The 17,667-nt window shown below is 44.8% G+C and overlaps 1 protein-coding gene across 1 annotated transcript in view; it reads left to right on the plus strand.

The window, feature by feature from the left end:
- HGS (hepatocyte growth factor-regulated tyrosine kinase substrate) overlaps positions 1-17,667 on the plus strand; it is a 2,162,662-nt gene that overhangs the window by 298,315 nt on the left and 1,846,680 nt on the right. The gene's annotated exons all lie outside the window — the stretch shown is intronic.

Genomic DNA, 17,667 nt, shown 5'->3' on the forward strand with positions numbered 1-17,667 from the left:
TGGAAGTACTCTGGCACTTCTAATGCCATTATCAAGTTTACATTGAGTTCTGAGAGTATACTAAACAGTAGCTGAAAACTCCAATTGAAGAACACTGCTTAAATTTAAGGTATTACATTAGGACTTGACAACTGCAATTTGCAAAACAGGTTATTGTTGATTAGGAGTTCTAGATCACCCAGATGCCATTACTTGAGCTTGATCTGCCTTCTCCCCAAAAATCTAAAGAGCTTGGACATAACTGTTGGCATTTTTCAAATACCTTTATTAAATTGTCACATTTTATATAATGACACAAGTACACACGTTTCTTTGAAAAGAAAACTTAGTAACCGTTTTATTTTCTTGCAGTTATGTTTTCTTTAACAATTCTCATTTACTGTAGGTTTACTCAAATTGCTCAATTTCTGCATTAAACATCACTCTGCATGTATTGTTTCCACAAATCCCATTTCTATGTAATTTGCTCCTTTCCTTTTCTAAAGATCCAAACTCCAGATGTTCTTCGTGTTTCACTGTTGCAGTAATTACATTTGGGTAATCCTGCTGGCAGGTTGCCCTCAGTCGGCCTGAATTCCAAAGTCTTGGGTCCTGCATCTGCTGTCATTGCCCCTTCCCTGACGTCAGGTCGTCAGGGGTATAAAAGAAGCAGCCGACTCCATTTTCTTTAGTCTTTCTTGCCGCGCGGTGCCAGAAGCAGTTAGCAAGTGCCGGTCGGCTGACTCCTGAGATTTTCAAGTTCAAATTTCAGTTCCGAAGTCATATAAAGCTAAGTACCCTGTTGGGGAAACTTTTTTCTTGCTCCAGAACCAATGTCAGAAAAAGTTAATAATTGTATTTCTTGTGGGAAGCAAATACCTCATAAGGACTTTCATTCTTACTGTATTCCTTGCCTAGGCCCTGATCATAACTTTCTGGGTTGTCGGTTTTGTGCTATATTTAACCAACGCAGTATTAAGTGTCGTTATGATTTTGCTTTAAACTACTTTGGACGCAGGTTTAATTATCCAGAAATGTCGTCGGAAAGCCATCCGACTACCGGAGTTCACAAAAAGCGCAAAGAAAAAGAAAGACAGCCGAGGCCCAAAACCGACGACAAAGCTTTTCCTATGCCATTCGCCGGTTCTCAGTGAGGTGCTTTCGCAGCGCCTGACTACCGCTACTTTAGAGTCGCAGGCCGCTGCCGTCTCCCATGTGGAGTCGGCCATGCCGCTGGAAACTCCAGGTATTGAGCCTCGGATGCTAATCCTTCAGATGAGTCCGGAGCCGCTGTGCAGGCACCGGTTTCTGACGGTGTATTCAGACCCAAACATCTATACATTAAACCGACTTCAAAGGCAAAGACTAAAGCACCTTCAAAGGCAAAGAAGCAAACTCAAGAGCCACGTGGACAGGCCTCCATGCCCAAAAAACAGATGCTTAAAATGGCCGAAGACTTGATTACCTTGATCAGGGGTTCCCATCCCCCTCTTGATAAGAGGCCTAGGCAAGAGACTGACCATGAATCTTCAGGTAAGGTTTCCATTTCTTCTGATTCCTCTTCTGATCAGGAATATTCTTTTCCCCCCATGAGGATTCTGATGCTGAAGAATCCTTACCTTCAGCTTCTCCTCCTGAGGACTATTCTTTTGGGGAAACCTTACATACCATGAGAGAGCATTTCTACTGGGAGAGCCAAGATTTTTTAGAATCTAAAAAGAGGCTCAGGGATTTCCTGTTACTACCTCAGCACAAGCCATCCCTCCTGTGTTAGATATTGTAGATGTGTTTTCGGAGTCTAGCCTTACCCCTGACTCCTTACATCCAGCTCCTGTTAAGCCTGACAGATATTACAGGGTGTCTGACTCGCATAAATTCCTTTTTAAAAACCCTGTTGCAGACCCAGAAACTATGTCTCAGGGTCCCAAGGGAGTTAAGGCGTCCGCTGCAAAAAACACTACCCCTTCTGACAGGGATTCCAGGGCACTGGATAGATGGGGAAAAAAGGTTTACACATCTGCTACCTTGGCTATAAGGGCCTTAAACTGTCAGTTTCATATGTTCAAATATCAGCAACATGTCATGGCATTGCTTAAACAGAAAATGTTAAATTCTGAATGTGCAGAAAACAAGGAAATGCAGGATATATTGCATGCAGCTGAACAAGTTGGAAAGCGTACTTTGCAATGCGGTTTTGATTCTTTAGATGCCTCCTGCAGGGCCGCAGTTACAGGCTCTGTAATTAGAAGGCATGCTTGGTTAAAGGAACAAAATCTGCCTGATCATATTAAGGTTAAATTATTAGATTCACCTTTACAGCATGATACTTTGTTTGGTGTTAAGGCAGAAGAGGTGTGAAAGAAAATGGAGGACAAGGCTAAATCTATGCAAACGGTCAAAGATTTCTTACAAGTACAGCCACCTAGGTTTAGTCGACACTGGCCAACAAAGAATTGATACTTTCCTGTGTCAGACAGACCTCAAAGGGGCAGATCCCAGGCGCAAGGTTCATACAGGTCAAAGCAATGGGGTGCTTCTACCTCCAAAAGTGGAGAAGACAAATCACAACCTTACAGGAAACCGTCCCAATGACTTCCCCATGCCTGCACCAAGCACTTATTTCCTGGCAGCACCCTTAGGGGGAAAATTAGCTCTTTTTTCTCAAAATTGGCACATTGTAACCCAGGACAAGTGGATTCTAAATATCATGTCACAAGGCTACAAGTTCCATTTCCATACCCTGCCAAAGGCAAACGGCTGGCCAGATCTACCAAAAAAATCAATGGGCAGAGGCACAAAAACAAGTCTCATCCCTCATGGACATGAGGGCCATTCAACAAGTGCCAGAGCAAGAGCGGGAACAAGGATTTTAGTCAAGACTGATCTTCATCGTGTTACCCTGCTGCAGTCATCACCCTTGAGTTATCCTGTCGTCAGGCGGTTCCGCAGTCTGCCTGAATTCCAAAGTCCTGGTCCGGCGTCGGTTGCTGTCGCTTCTTCCCTGACGTCAATGCGCCAGGGGTATACAAGAGGCATCCGACGCCATTTTCTTCAGTCTTTCTTGCCAGGCGGTACCCAAAGCAGAAGCAGTTCACAAGTGCCGGTCGGCCGACACCTGAGATTTTCGAATCGAATTTCAGTCCAAAGTCTTCAAAGCTAAGTACCCCAATGGGGAACCTTTTCTTGCCTCAGTCCGATGTCAGAAAAAGTTAACAATTGCATTTCTTGTGGGAAGCAAATACCTCATAAGGACTTTCATTCTTATTGTATACCTTGCCTAGGCCCAGACCATGACGTCACTGGTTGTCTGTTTTGTGCTAGGTTCAATAAGTGAACTATAAAGCGACGCTTTGATTTTGCACGACACTACTTCGGTAGGAAATTTAATTAAACTATGCCGTCGGAGCAACCGACTACCGGCGTGCATAAAAAACGCAAAGATTAAGACAGGCAGCCTAGATCCAAGCCATACTCTTAAGGCCTCGGCTGGGCTGGTCACCAGTTCTCTGGTTTTCAGTGAGGCGCCTACGCAGCCCCTGGCAACCGCAGAATTGGAACCCCAGACCACTTTGGAATCTCAAGCAGAGAGTTCTAGGCTGATGCAGCCATTTTCTTTAGGCCCTAACATTGCAAAAGGAGAAGCTGGTGCTGTGGAAACACCTTAGGTTTCAGAAGGTGTCTTCAGACCGACTACTCTCACCATAAAATCTTATGCTAAGCTTAAGACTCCTCTAAAACCAAAAAAGACTGCACATCAGTCTCCAGTTCAAGGCCCCATGCCTAAGAAACAGATGCTTAAAATGGCTGAAGATTTGATTTCTTTAATCAAGGGTTCCCAACCCCCCCCCCCCCAGACAAAAGGCCTAGACAAAAGGAGGATTATGCCTCCTCTGATCAAGTGTCTATTTCCTCAGGCTCCTCTGAGGAACAGGATTACTCCTTTCCCCCTTATGAAGATTCTGATGCTGAAGATTCCATTCCCTCAGCTTCCCCCCCTGAAGACTATTCCTTTGGGGAAACCTTACATACCATGAGGGAACAATTCCACTGGGAAGGTCAGGACTACTCCAACTCAAAAAAAAGGCTCCGAGAGTTTCTTTTACTCCCCCAGCACAGACCACTTGCTATCCCTCCAGTTTTAGACATTGTGGATGATGTTTACTTAGAATCTAGTCTAAAATCCAGATTCTCTGCCTCCTGCTCCAGCCAAACCAGACAGATATGAGTGCCTTACTCACACAAATTCCTTTACAAAAGCCCTGTTGCTGACCCAGAGACAATCTCCCAGGGTCCCAAATGGGCTAAGGCTTCCATGGCTAAAAATCCTGTACCCTCTGAAAGGGACTCCAGAGCACTAGATAGATGGGGGAAGAAGGTTTACACCTCAGCTACTCTAGCTATGAGAGCACTAGATTGTCAATTTCACTTGCTGAAATACCAGCAATTCCTAATGTCTCAAATAAAACAAAAGATGAGCACACACCCTCAACAGTCTGAATTCAAGGAAATGCAGGATCAGTTGCATGCCGCTGAACAGGTGGGCAAACATACTTTACAATGTGGATTTGATTCCTTGGACGCTTCCTGTAGAGCAGCTGTTACTGGGTCTGTTATACGTAGGCATGCTTGGTTAAAGGAACAAACTCTGCCTGATCATGTTAAAGCAAAGTTACTAGAATGCACCCTTACAGCAGGATGTCTTATTTGGGGTTAAAGCAGAAGAGGTTTTAAAGAAAATGGAGGATAAGGCAAAAATCTATACAGATGGTCAAAGATTTCTTACAGGTACAACCCCCACGCTTCAGCAGAAATTGGCCAACAAAAAATTGGTCCTTTCCAGCTTCCGACAGACCACAGAGGGGTAAATACAGACGCCCAAGGGGCAGAGGTCAAGCACAAATCCCTTACAAACCTCGCCAATGGGGCACTGCAACACAGAAGGGAGGAGAAGACAGGCCCCAAACTACTAGAAGACGAACACAATGACTTAAACCTCAAACTGCTAAGCAATGCTCTCTTGGCAGCTCCCTTGGGAGGAAAATTTGCACTTTTTGCAGACAACTGGTGCATCATCACAAAGGACAAATGGGTCCTAGACATTATCTCACAAGGATACAGATTCCATTTGCACACCTTGCCAAGGATAAAAGGAATGCCAAATGTGCCACAAAATCAATGGCCAGAGGCACAAAAACAAATTACAGCTCTCATGGACATGAGAGCCATTCAACTGGTGCCTACACAGGAGCAAGACCAAGGATTTTATTCAAGGCTCTTTCTAATCCCCAGAAATGACAATGCATGGAGACCCATTCTGGACCTTTCAATTCTAAACACCTACTTGCAAGTACCCAAATTCAAGCTGCTAACACTACAGCAGCTTCTTCCCATGTTGGGCAAGAAGGCTTGGCTAGTAACGTCGGACCTCAAGGAGGCATACCTGCATGTCCCTATCGGACAAAATTGCAGAAGATACCTCCGTTTCATTGGAGGTTCAACTCATTACCAATTCTCTGCACTGCCCTTTGGCTTATCTACTGCGCCCAGGGTCTTGACAAAATGCCTGGCACCAGTAATTGCATACTGCAGACAGAGGAATTCAAATATACCCATACCTGGACAACTGCCTCAGCCAAGCAGAAAGCAAGGACATTCTCTTACAACAATTGGCTTTTGTAAAACACCTTCTAAGTTGCCTAGGGTACACAGTAAACGAAAAGAAATCAAAACTAGTGCCCTCACAAAATATGACATTCCTGGGTGCCAGCTTGAATTCAACGGCCCAGATGGCTTATCTGATGCCAGACAAACAACTACAACTAACTCAATACTTCAAAATAATGGCAACAAAGTCCCAACTCCCTGCAAGAAAAATTCTGCAGGCCTTTGGCTTCATGACATCTTGCATACTACTAATACCATTTGCAAAACTGCATATGACGAAATTACAATGGTACCTGAAAAGCGTATAGACTCGACACAGCCACAGCTTGGAAACAATGATACCTCTCATTCCTTGCCTTCAACAGGAGTTTCTATGGTGGTCACAGGCATGTCACCTCAACAAGGGGTCAGCCTTTCACCTTACCCCCAGCCAGGCAAACTATGACAACAGATGCATCGGACTATGCCTGGGGGGCACACATGGCAGGGCAGTGCGTCCAAGGCATATGGACTGCAGATCAAAGAAATCTGCACATCAATCAAAAAGAAATGCTAGCTGTACAGAATGCTCTGACAGCCTTCAAGGACCTCTTACATCCAGGACAGCTTATAATAAGGACAGACAACACTACAGTAATGTGGTACATAAACAAGCAAGGGGGTACACACTCCTACCCTCTATGCAGGCAAGCAGTGACCTTGTGGAACACAGCACTGGCTTACCAAGTTCAATTACAAGCACATTTCCTGCCAGGAAAAAAGAACACATTGGCAGATGACCTAAGCAGGGACATCATGGATCCCCACGAGTGGAAACTGGATCCACAAGTATTTGCAATGATAGCTCAAAAATGGGGGCGCCCAGACATAGACCTGTTTGCCAACCCCCAAAACTATCCACTATCAAAATTTTGCACAAGGACATTTCACCATCAAGCTTGGAAAGTGGACGCACTCTCGTTCAGTTGGAAAATGTTGACAGTATATGCCTTTCCTCCATTGCCCCTTCGCACAAAGGTGCTGCTGAAAGTCAGGATGGAGAGACCCCGAATGATGCTCATTGCCCCAGACTGGCCACGCCAGCACTGGTACCCACTACTAAGGAACATGGCCCACCATGGATTTTACCACAAATTCCTCATCTGCTCACACAGCAAGACAGTCAGATTCTACACAGCCAGCTCAAAACCTTAAATTTGGCTGCATGGCAAATCACCTAAGCAACCAGCCAGCTCCTCTTTCACAAGCTGTTATGGATGTCATTCTGGAGGCCAGGAGGCCCGGCACCAGGAAAGCCTACTCAGACAAATGGAAAAGATTTTGCGCCTGGAACCAAGCTAAAGGCCAAAATACCCTTGAGCTGGACATACCTCAGATTCTACAATATTTAACTGAGATGTTACACAAAGGACTTTCTTTTTCATCTATTAAAATCCACGCCTCAGCTATTTTAGCTCACTACATCACGGATCCTCCCTTATTTTCACATCCACTTCTAAAGCAGTACCTCAGAGGGGCCAAAAACATAAGGCCTTACAGGAGGGCACCAACACCAATTTGGGACCTCAACTTTGTTCTGGGAAAGCTTATGCTGCCACCTTTTGAGCCAGCTTTCTCAGCTGATTTAAAGTTTATATCATGGAAGACTGCCCTGCTGCTAGCAATTACTTCAGCCAGAAGAGTCTCGGAGCTTCAGGCACTAATAGCAGTAGAGCCTTTCCTCATTTTTCATCAAGACAGAGTCTCTCTACGAACTAACCCCTCCTTTATGCCAAAGGTGGTATTGAGTTTGGCTCTAAATCAAACCATCCATTTACCCACTTGTTTCCCAAATCCACAGAACAAAGGAGAAAGACTCCTGCACTCCTTGGACATTCACAGGCAACTACGTTACTACTTGGATAAAACTAAGGTTTTCAGAAAAACTGACCAGCTCTTTGCATCCTATGCTACAGCATCCCAAGGAAAAGTTATCTCAAAGCAGACCATTTCAAAATGGATAGGACATTGCATACGTTTTCGCTACACTCATCATGGAAAACCAGTTCCTGCTAGCATAAGACCCCACTCCACCAGGGCAACAGCTACATCTACAGCCTTCCTCAGGGGGGTACCAACCAAGGATATTCTGGAAGCTGCAACTTAGAGTTCCGTACACACCTTCACCAAACACTATCATTTACCACTATACTCTTAAGACTAGAGCTGGCTTCGCCACTGCAGTTTTACAGGGGCTACTAGCCTCTTCAAACCCTGTTTGATTCCACCTCCCATCCGTAGCTTTGGGATTCAACCCAAGTGTGATGACTGCAGCAGGGTAACACTAACATAGTACAGTTTTGTACCTACCATAAATGTAGATGTTAGAGTGTTCACCCTGCTGCAGTCCAGGTTACCCTTCCTCCATCCCCTCTGATCTAGCTGAACCCCTTTTTATGCCTTTATATCTGATACAACCTTTGTGGTGTATTTGCTTACAGCTGGAAGTATGTCTTGTTTGTGCTTCACTTATATTTAGAGTAATATGTAGTGACTTCCTAATTGGGGGGCACCTAACATCTGGGGCAAGAAAAACTGAAGAAAATGGCGTTGGATGCCTCTTATATACCCCTGGCGCACTGACGTCAGGGAAGAAGCGACAGCAACTGACGCCGGACCAAGACTTTGGAACTCAGGCCGATTGCGGGACCACCTGACGACAGGATAACCCAAGTGTGATGACTGCAGTAGGGTGAACACTCGAACATCTACATTTATGGTAGGTACAAAACTGTATTTTCTGCAGGGTCTCATAGCCGCTCCTAATGCTGTTTAGCTCCAGTCTCCCAACCATAGCTTTGGGAATCTACCCAAATGTAATGACTGCAACAGTGAAACATGAAGAACATAGTACAGTTGTGTACACTTACCATAAATGTAGATGTTCGAGTGTATTCACTGTTGCAGTCCAGGTTACCCACCCGCCATCCCCCCTTTTCTTCTGATGGAACCTATGTGGTGTATTTGCTTGTGGATGAAGGTAAAGTTTATATTGCTGCATGTAATTTTATATATAGATATAAATTTTGGCTACCTTTTTAGGGAGCACCTGACATCTGGGGCAAGAAAAACAAAAGAAAATGGCATTGGCTGCTTCTTTTATACCCCTGACGACCTGACGTCAGGGAAGGGGCGACAACAGCCGACGCAGTACCCAAGACTTTGGAATTCAGGCCGAATAAGGGCAACCTGCCAGCAGGATTACCCAAATGTAATGACTGCAACAGTGAATGCACTTGAACATCTACATTTATGGTAAGTGTACACAACTGTACTTTCTTAATTCCTGTACAATATTCAGTGCTTCAATTAAAGTTGGTCTAGAATTTTGATTTCCATTTTTTAATGAATGCTTTGTGTTGGCCAGTAGCATTAAACTGGTTAAGGCTTCGCTATGTCTAGGCAATTCATATCCTATATCGCAGCTCAGAAGAATTGTTTCCTTAGTGAATAACCATTTGCTGTACCATTTCTGACAAAGTATTCTGTACGGAATTTTTAAAATTTGCCAGTTCATTACATTCCCCAAAACCATGTTCCCAATTACCTGCATCCAAAATCCTAATTTATTTCTTGAACTCCGATTTCATTGCCATCTCTTTTTCCACTTCAGTTTATAACCTTCTACTTTGTGTTGTGTATGAGCCTTAACTGGCTGGTGTGAGTAATCACAAAATCATTTTTGAAATCCCTCCCCTTCAACTATTTAATTTTATTGGCCATCCTACTGTATCCCATAGTACCAGAATACAAAAGTGACCACCCCTTTCAACCCATCTTTCTATTTTAAAAATAGTAACTCTCCACTAAACCTTAACTTTTTAAACAGGTAAACCTTAAAGTTACCTACTTTCACATCTAACTTCTCTAGTGCATGCTGCAGTGTGCATTTATTTTCATCTTACCTTTAAGCATCCCTGTGACTAGCACTTTCTCTAATACCTGCTGGAAAGCACTAGGAAGCCTTAAACTGATACAAGCACTCAACTCTCCTTGTTAATTGGAGAAATTAATAGTAGGCACTTAACAGCCTATAATTGCAAAGTACCTTGCTAAGGTAAGGAAAAACAGCTCCTGTACCTTACAAAAAAAAAAAAAAAAAACACCAAACCAGGCATGTCGAAGAGTCAGCTTCCGGTGAGTTCTCCTTTCCACCTGTTGAATCTGGGCATACTGGGGCAATGCAGCAATTTCCTCATGTACACAGACAACCCTCTCCTCCTACCACCCAACACTACAACCTGTGAGAGATGCACTTACATAGCCAAAATGGAAGCAAAGCTGTCTTCACCCAAGATTGTGCTAGACAGTCAAGAGGAGAAGGTTAACACCCACACTTCACCTCAAGCAAAACATAGCTCTTCTAAACCGACACCACCAACACCCACACCATCAACACCCACATATAGCAACACTAAATCCACATATGCAGAGGCCCTTAACTGTAACCTGCCCAAGCAGCAAGGACCTCTGAAGCAGAAATGCAAACAAACACCAATCACAACCAAAGTGTCACATAGTTCACAACACCAGTGTGCCACCCAGCAACAGCCCCTAAGGCAAGACAATGTATCTAGCACTTAAGTCATAGGTGACTCTATAGTCCGACACACTGATGTCTCTCTCACCAGGTTGAACAAGGAGAAAATTACAGTCAGCTGCCTGTCAGGTGCCAGGATCCCCAACATAACGCATACACTCAAGTCACTCCACAACAAGTACAAATATGACTCTGTCATTGTCCATGTTGGAGTGAATGACTTGAGACGTACCTCCCTGGCCTACATGAAGAGACATGGAAGAGCTCTCGGATCATGTGGCCCAGGCAGGTATGACCCTAGCCCTGAGTAGCATCCTGCTTTTGCCCAGAATGATATCACAATATAAGGACAAAATGATTGACTTCAACAATTGGCTAAGCTTCTGGTGTCATTCAAAGGGGATCCAGTATCTGTCTGCCTGGGATAACATGATTGACAGACCACGATGCTTTTCCAGAGATGATCTGCAGCTGTCGCCCCTGGGATTCAGGTTACTGGCTAAGGCTCTTGCCGCCCCTATAGTGCCTTTTTAACCACCACTGTAATAGGTACAAGCATGCAAAATCTGAAGGTAATGCTACTCAATGCTAGAAGTCTAAACCTCAAAATGCACTCTCTCGAGGCACTCCTAAAAATGGAGAACAAAGATATCTGTGCAATAACTGAGACCTGGTTCAAGGCTCCAAAGAGCACACCTGCAATACCAGGCTATACCTCTTACCACACTTTTCAGCCACCAAACCAGGAGTGAAACACTAAAGGTGGAGGAGTGTCAATATTCACCAAGGATATTCACACCACCAGGCTAGCTGCCCAACACAATGCATCTGAAATTCTCCAGGTGTAACTAACACTAGGTAAGACTGCAATCCAAATTGTAGCTTGCTACAGATCGCCAACCATGTCCCAAGATTCTCACTACACCTTTCTAAACCTACTGGAAAATATTAAGATGGAACCAAACACCCTAATACTGGGTGATAACTACCCTGCCATTAACTAGGAAAAATAGCTTGTGTACCAACACCTTTGCCCAACGGTTCTTGGAATTCATAAATTCCAATGCCCTGGATCAACTAATCCCTAGTCCCACCAGAGGCTCCAATATTCTAGACCTGGTTATTACCAACATGGGAAATTGATGCTCCACACCTATGGTCACCCCCTCGTTAGTCAGGTCTGACCATAAGCTAATCACCCTTAACATCCACATCCTACCCCCGCCCCCAGTAAGGAAACCTCCATAAAAAACTTCTCCAAAGCCAACTTCATGCTACTCAAGTCAGAAGTGACAAACTTCATGACACCCATGCAGACGCGAAATGAAAGTTCAACTGCTGAATCCTACGCTAAGGCACTGTACAAGCACATCCACTCATGCATGAATCGTGCCATCCTAAATAAAACCAAGAAAAAAAAAGGAAGCCAATCTGGTGGTCCCCTGCCGTAAACAAACTTTACAACAAAAGGAAGAAACTGTTGCAGAAAACCGGAAAATCCCAGGATGCAAAAAACTCCCTTACCAGCCTCAGTAATAAACTGAGATCCCTCGTAAAATCCTCCAAAGCTAGTTACGAAAATAAATTTGCCAAAGATTCCAAAGACAACCACAAGGCATTTTATAACTATGTCAAGAATCTAAATGGCAATGCTCAAATCTCCTCTGAGCTAAAACAGAATGGCATTAAATATACTGATCCCAAGGATATTGCCAATATCCTGGCAGATCGATTCAGTGCCAACTTTACCCCCTAAATGGCCCATCTCAATACCGGAAGATTGCCAAATTCCAGTAATAACGGCCACACAGGTAAAAACACACTCTCCAAAGCTAAGAATACAGCATCCATGGTACCAGATGACATCCCGGGCTGTGTACTACATGAACTCCTTGAGCAGCCTACCTGTCCCTGTAGGAAGTGACCTCAGCACAAGAGCTGTAGTAATTGGTTGTTTTGGACGATTTCTAGCTCTTTTGAAGTTCCCTGTTTAAAATCCGCCTCTGGGCGTTTTTTCTGGCTGTACTACTCAGACAAGCTCCTCGTGGTCCTGCAGAGTGGTCCTAGCTACAGAGAACTCAGAAAAGCGACTACTTTCTGGATTTAAGTATCTTTGCTGTTTTTTTACTTGAAATACCTTCTCTAGCTTACCCTAAACAAGCTTAAACTGTTTTTTTTAGCTGTTTGCTGCATTATTTAATATCTGCCCTTAAAAGTTACATTTTAGTCGAATTTGATCGAAAGTTTGTTTGTTTAATTTATCTGTTGAGGCTGCCCACTAAAGTGTGCTAGCCTGTGTAACTGATTTATTACTGTTTCTGCATTTTCTGTGTGTTTCTATCTAAAAACAAAAAAACCCCCAAAAAAATAATCCTTGTTTTCCCGCCTTTCCTCGACTAGTTTAGACCAGTTTACAGGCTTTGCTGTATTCTGGGCTGTGGTGTAGTTCCTGTGTTGTCCATTACCTTACTTGGATAGAAGGAAGTTTCTTTGCTCACCAGTGGGAGTGGGGAGCCTTGAGCAGTCTACCTGTCCCTGTAGGAAGTGACCTCAGCACAAGAGCTGTAGTAATTGGTTGTTTTGGACCATTTCTAGCTCTTTTGAAGTTCCCTGTTTAAAATCCGCGTTTGCACGGCTTTGCACGGTTAGCACAGCGCCGGTTAAACTTCTTCTGGCTCCGCCAAGTCTGCTCTACAAATTTTCCCTTAGGAAAGCTCTACTCTTAGTATAATCAGACTACTCGCTATATTATAAGCCTAGCACTTGTTCTCAAAACTTCTCTACTAAGTAAGCACTCTCATACTAAGTAAGCACTACATCCACCTACCACCCCTGTGAATATCCACTTCCCTTAAAGGCACAGCACTCCGTTTTACTGTTCTAGCATGTCGAGTGGTAGAGTACTGGCGTCCTCTCCAGTTCAGCTGGTTAATCTGGGTATCTTGAGACAATGCTACAATTGTCTCATGTACACAGACAACCCTCTCCTCCTCCCAACAAACACAAATACATGTGAGAGATGCAACTATATAGCCAAACTGGAGGCTGAACTCTCTCAACTCAGGGCTGGCATGACCAGACAGGAGGAGATGGTAACCACACACACAGCAAACCCAGTCCCACATAGACCTACCACATCTGCAAACCAAACACATAAAAACACAAAGACATACTCGGAGGCTCTAATACAAAACTTACCAAAACAACAGAGGCTCCCAAAGCAGACATCCAAAAATCCACCACCTCGAAACAAAACACATGCAACACATATTTTAATAAATCAGTGTGCCAATCAATCACAGCCCTTAAGGCCAAACACCATGCCTGATACACTAGTAATAGGTGACTCTATAGTCAGACACACTGATGTCCCGCTTACCAGGCTGAACAAGGAGAAGGGTGACTGTGAGCTGCCTTTCGGGAGCTAGGATCCGCCACATAACACACGCACTCAGGTCACTCCAAAGCAAGTACAAATATGACTCTGTCATTGTCCATGCTGGTGTGAATGACCTGAGATGTACCTCCCTGGACTACATGAAAAGAGACCTAGAGGAGCTCTCTGATTATGTAGCCCAGGCTGGTATGACCCTGACCCTGAGCAGCATCTTGCCCTCACCAAGAATGATGCCACAATACAAAGACAAGATGATCAGCTTTAATAATTGGCTCAAGTACTGGTGTCATTCTAAGGGGATCCAATGTCTGTCTGCCTGGGATGACATGTTGGACAAGCCACGCTGCTTCGCAAGGGACGGCTTGCACCTGTCACCACTGGGCTTCCGGATATTGGTTAAGGCTCTTGCCACCCCCATAGTGCCTTTTTTAGGCAAGGCTCAAAAGATAAACCCACCTGCTTAGATAACAAAAATGGAAAAAAACTAAGGGTAATGCTGCTCAACGCCAGAAGTCTAAATCTCAAGATGCAGGCACTTGATGCACTCCTCAGTATGGAGAACATCGACGTCTGTGCAGTAGCTGAAACCTGGTTCAAGGCTCCTGAGAGCACCCCAGCGCTACCAGGCTATACCTCTAGTCATGCTTTTCGGCCCCAAAACCCGGGCCGAACCACAAAGGGAGGGGGAGTGTCCATATTCATCAAGGACATCAACACCTCCAGGTTAGTAGCAACACATGAAGCATCGGAGACCATACAGGTGCAACTAACCATAGGCAAAACTGCTATACAACTGGTAGCATGTTACAGACCACCCTCCCAATCTCAGGAAACCCACTCAGCCTTCCTGAAGACACTGGAGGATATGAATGTATCGCAAAATACCATCATACTGGGAGACTTCAACTACCCTAACATAGATTGGGTACATTATTCTAGCCCTAACACCCTAGCCCAAAGGTTCCTGGAATTCATAAATTCAAATGCACTGGAACAACTAGTCATCTCTCCCACTAGGGGAGATAATATACTAGACCTGATCATCACAAACATTGGGACAAAGTGCTCCACACCGGTGGTATACCCCTCACTAGTGAGATCTGACCACAAACTAATCACCCTGGATATACATATCCCACCTCCACCCCCAGCACAAAAGACCACAGTGAAAAACTTCTCAAAAGCAGACTTCACTCTTCTTAAGACTGAGATGGTATCCTTTAAGCCCACTGGGCCAGTGGATACCACATCCCACAATGCTGAATCCTTCACAAATGCCTTCTATGGACATCTCCAAGAATGCATGGATCATGCAATCCCAAATAAATCCAAGTCCCTCTCCACCAAAGGCAAGCGTCCTGCCTGGTGGACCTCAGCCATAAACAAATTGTATAACAAAAGAAGGAAGCTACTGCACGACAGAGCAAAATCCCATAAAGGGAAGACATCTCTGATCAACACTAGCAGAAAACTACATTCTCTCATAAAAACGTCCAAGGCCAACTTTGAGAGAAAAATCGCTAAGGACACTAAAGATAACTACAAAGCCTTCTTCAGCTATGTTAGAAACCTGGGCGGAAACCCTCAGATATGCTCAGAGTTAGTTCACAACAACAAAAAATACACTGAACCCACAGATATTGCCAACATTCTGGCTGACAGGTTCAGTGCAAATTTCTCCCCTCCCTCACCCCCAAAAGAAGAAATACTTATCCCAGCTGAATGTAATCTCCCTGTCACCTCAGATGTCCAGGTGAGAGCCGCCCTCAGCAAAGCTAAAAACACAGCATCAATGGGACCTGACGGTATCCCGGGTTGCGTGCTACGTGAACTCCAAGAGGAGCTAAACCCGCACATAAAAATGCTATTTAACCGTAGCCTTACTACAGGATATGTACCTGAACACTGGCGTACAGCAACAGTGGTCCCACTCCACAAAGGGGGTACCTCTACAGACCCTGGGAACTACCGCCCCATATGCTTAACCAGCCTGGTCTGCAAAGCTATGGAAAGAATCATTATGGAACTCATAAACAGAGACATTGGGGACCTACAGACACTTGACCCCACCCAGTTTGGCTTTGTAAAGGGCAGATCCTGCCTTCTGAACCTGGTTGACTTTTTTGAAACAGTCACTAGAGCCATTGATGAGGGCAAAGCAGTCCATTACAGCCTACCTGGACTTGGCTAAGGCCTTCGACACAATACCCCACTCAGGCATCATAGATAAGCTCAACAGCTTAAATGTAAACCCTTATGTCACTAGATGGGTTGCAAACTGGCTAAAGGACAGACCCCATAAAGTTAAAATCGCTGGAGCAATGTCAGACTCAAAGCCAGTCACAAGTGGTGTCCCACAGGGATCTGTCCTGGGACCCTCTTGTTCGGCATTTATTTCTCAGATGTTAAAGCAAACATGGGAGGGTTGTGGCTGACGAAGTTCGCAGATGACTGCAAACTAGGCGCCATAGTCGATACACCAGCGGACACATACATCCTACAAAAAGGCCTCACAGAAATGGACAACTGGTGCCGGAGTCATGGCCTTAAACTAAATGCCAAAAAATGTATAGTCATCCCCTTTGGGAAAAACAAAGTACCCACAAATTATCACATAGACAGCAACCCACTGAGTACGGAAAAAGTAATCAGAGACCTAGGGACCCAAGTCGACAGCGACCTCTCATTTGACACCCACGTTGCCAAAGTGGTTAGAAAAACATTCTACCTTGCACACCTTATGAAAGGATTCACATCCAGATCCAAGGATGTCATTGTGTACCCCTATACTCGTCCCTCATCAGACCCATGATTGAGTACAATGCCCCATTTCGTATGTACCTCACCCAGCATTTGCAACAGCTTGAGAGACCACAAAAGTACCTCACCAAGAGGATCAAGGGTCTCCAACATGTCTTATTCTGCCAGACTAAAGAAACTCCAGCTCTATTCAGTAGCATACCGCCTGCTCAGAGGTGATCTCTGCGTGACGTACAAGGCCATGTCCAATCAGGAACTGATGGACATGCTCCACCTCAAAAAATCCAAATCCATCAGAACCACGAAAGCTAAAGACTTAAACCTCGGCACAAGTATGAATAGGCCATGCTGGAGGGATTTTCATAACCCAGAGGCTTCCCATGCTCTGGAACAAGATCCCAGTTCATGTTAGGCAGAGCCCCTCACTGACTCTCTTCAAGAGAAATCTTGATGTGTGGATGGGAGATCATAAGTTTACCCCAGGGGTCACATCTGTGTCACTACTAGACAGGGGCACAGTAAACTAATTCTATTATATAAGGGGACCTTCACTGTCTCACTACTAGACAGAGGCACAGTATTCTAAATCTGTTCTGTGCATTTTGTATCATTTTATGGGGTGGCGAAAGCCACATCACTATGGCTAGGCTTACAAATGCCCCAGGGCAGATAGCCTAGTACTAAACTATGAACTGGCACCTCACCCAAGTGTCATGTTTAATCATAGCCTCACCTCAGGTTTCATGCCCACTGAGTGGCACAGAGCTACAGTTACCCCACTCCACAAGGGGGGATCCACCTTGGATCCCGGAAGTTACCGTCCCATCAGTCTGACGAGCCTTATCTGCAAGGCCCTGGAGTGTATTATCATGGAACTTATAAACAAAGACATTGGCAACCTTCAAACACTGGACCCCACCCAGTTTGGGTTCATGAAGGGCCGATCTTGTCTCTTGAACCTGATTGACTTCTTGAAGTCAGTCTCCAGAGCCATGGACAAGGGTAAGGTGGTCCACACAGCCTATCTATACCTTGCCAAGGCCTTTGACACCATCCCCCACTCTGGAGTCATAGATAAACTTACTAAGCTGGGCATTAATCCCTACGTCACCCAATGGGTTGCTAACTGGCTTACTGATAGAACCCACACTATAAAAGTAGCCGACTCCAAATCCAGCTCCAGACAAGTGACAAGTGGAGTACCTCAGGGTTCAGTCCTGGGACCACTCTTGTTTGGCATCTACTTCTCTGAAGTACAGGCCAACACTAAGGGGCTCTGACTAACGAA

Source organism: Protopterus annectens, chromosome 4.part0, assembly GCF_019279795.1.
Source record: "Protopterus annectens isolate FY-2018-M chromosome 4.part0, PAN1.0, whole genome shotgun sequence".
In the NCBI taxonomy this organism is placed as follows: Eukaryota; Metazoa; Chordata; order Ceratodontiformes; family Protopteridae; genus Protopterus; species Protopterus annectens.